Source organism: Saccostrea cucullata, unplaced genomic scaffold (assembly GCF_032062105.1).
Source record: "Saccostrea cucullata isolate Sc308-1 unplaced genomic scaffold, CSIRO_AGI_Scuc_v1 ctg2851, whole genome shotgun sequence".
NCBI classification, from domain to species: Eukaryota; Metazoa; Mollusca; class Bivalvia; order Ostreida; family Ostreidae; genus Saccostrea; species Saccostrea cuccullata.
The window spans coordinates 77,295-79,786 of NW_026934283.1; the positions used below are offsets into that span (position 1 = coordinate 77,295).

The window sequence follows — 2,492 nt, forward strand, 5'->3', positions numbered from 1 at the left end:
GCTATTTACCGATCATGACAAGGAGCACATGGTGGTTGTTACCGGACAGCAGGGAGTACTTACCCCTACCAACAATTACTTTTGTAAACTAAAGTCCCAAAGTTTTCACCATAGTAAATCAAAGTTCCAAAGTTTTTACCACAGTTATTCAAAGTTCCAAAGTTTTTACTATAGTAAATCAAAGTTTAAAAGTTTTTGAAATTACTTTAATAATTTATAAAGTTTAATTAACTTTTTTTATTATTTTTATTATAGGTCCGTATTTGCCTTCTCATATTTTGTATTATTTTACAGACTTCAGTTTAACTTTGAAAACTGTTCGTTATCTCCATATGTTTCATCTGAGTAACTCCCAATATTTTGTCTTGCTTTCAAAGCCTACTAACATAAGGTTGTAACCAAAACCTATTTGGTATGAAAAAATAGACAAATTAAGAAACCTTTTTGAATAATTTCGATCTGATATGTATTCCTCCACCAAACATCCGAGGTTTGAATATGGAGCGTAGCGGAGGCAGCCGTGAATTGCCGATTGTGATGGAAGTGGGTATTGCGAATGCGCAAAAAAGATTTCTGGATAAATATTTCCTGCTTAAAATTATTTTTGGGCTGACGAGACCAAATTAGAAGTTTGTTCTTACAAGGAATCGCCATTATGTCTCAAATGATATATGGATAACCTGATTAAACGATGAAAAGACGTCTAAGAACGGACAATCAGCATTTAAATATGTTCGTAAAGTGCCACATTTCATGCAAACAGTAGTGATTTAAAACAGAGTGTTGAGAATAAAATACACAAACTTTTGAGAGGCAATGCAGAGCTATTGACTTCGACCTAATTTTTGGAAGTTTAAATTTCAGGCTGTTTGTAAAGTCAGGTAAATTTATGCATAAAACATGAAAAACGACGAGGAAACTTTATTTAGAAACGGGGTTTTCTACTTTCGATTTATTGTTTGACATTATTCTACAACTCATTTGTAAGAATGGATATTTGTTCTAGATTCTCATATGAAGAAAGAATATCAAAGTAGAATTACAATGCGTGTTCGTAGGCGGGTAAGAAAAGGGCTATTTTGTTTTTCAAAATTGCTATTCTACATCTTGTGGGGTTGCTCAATTTACTGCATTTTTATGTCCCCTGTATTACAAAAATTGAGTTCTTGTTATCTTTTCTACTCAGTAAACGTTTAAGTATTTTTCTACTGATTTTTTCCAGGATATCTCTAGCATACACTATCCGACCATCCCCCAGGACTTTAAAGTCTATTTCAGATGAAAAATGAAGAGTTATGCACCTTGTAATAGAGGTATATGAGAAATTTTGTATGGTATATATACCCGGCAAAACGTCTAAGATTTACAAGTAGGAATTAAATTCACCAAAAAATACATCTGTTATAGATATTCTGCATTGACGTAGCTCAGAAAATAATATACATCAACTTCTATAAAGAAAAATGGTTTTGTAATCCATCTTTATCACACAGTATATTCTTCTTTTAGGAAGCTAGGAAATAGATTTGAATATATTTTATTTATAAATGGACTACAATTATCATTACTGAAAGAAGACTGAAAGTATTGCTTTAAATAACTATCTGGAAGAAGAAATATAGTGTTGCAAGAAATTATTTTAAAAGATTTTTTTATTTCTTAATTTTTTTTTTTAATTTCAGCTGACCCCCCCCCCTTTTCTGATATTTTGGAGGTCCGTGTATGCTCTACTCCTGATTTGTTTTGTTTGAATAGACTTTTGAGCTTGAATACTGTTTGTTATTTCCGTACCATATGATTTGATATAACTATTTTACTTTATGGCCATACTCAGTACTTCCTAATGTTATCTCAAAATTCAAAATTTCTGCTTTCAAAAACAGAGAGCTTTTTCAATCTATAGATTGGGGGGGGGGTTGTTAAATCTGTCAACATTTCTGAAACAGAGGTTATTTTAATCATCAACTATATGTTGTTTAGTGCAATAAATTAAACAGAAAGAGGAATTAAGTTAAGGAAGAGAGTTTATAGGCCTAGCAAAGAAACAGTTTCATATAAAAAAAAAATAGGCTGGGATATTTGGTCATTAAAAACAACACTTAATTTAGAAAAATGGGTTTCAATCCAAGCTCTTTATCCTTGCTAAGTTCCTTTTTATTTTTCAATATTTTATCCTAGGTTAATCAATAGTGACAGTGAAATATTTCGTCTTTTTATAAGAAGTATTGCTAGTTTCGCAATTTTAATTATTATAGTAATCTATAATATGTTTTGCTTCAAAAACACTCCATTAGCAATCGACCAAAATTATACAAAGAAAATGATATGTTATCCATGAAAACTACATATACATTAAAATAAATTAAACTGAGAAAAAATCTTATTATTTTGAAGAAAAAAATCATGAAAAAATCTCAATATTTTCTGGGAACATTATATGCAATTTAACATATATTTAGCTCATTAAGAAATTGACAAACTGTATTCAATGT

General features: G+C 30.2%; 1 long non-coding RNA gene across 1 annotated transcript; it reads left to right on the forward strand.

Moving 5' to 3' along the window:
• Nucleotides 1-588: 588 nt before the first annotated feature.
• On the forward strand, nt 589-1,329 carry LOC134240375 (uncharacterized). The gene is made up of 3 exons (XR_009986424.1): nt 589-881; nt 1,007-1,062; nt 1,223-1,329. It is a non-coding gene; the product is annotated as an uncharacterized LOC134240375 (long non-coding RNA).
• The last annotated feature ends 1,163 nt before the right edge of the window (nt 1,330-2,492 follow it).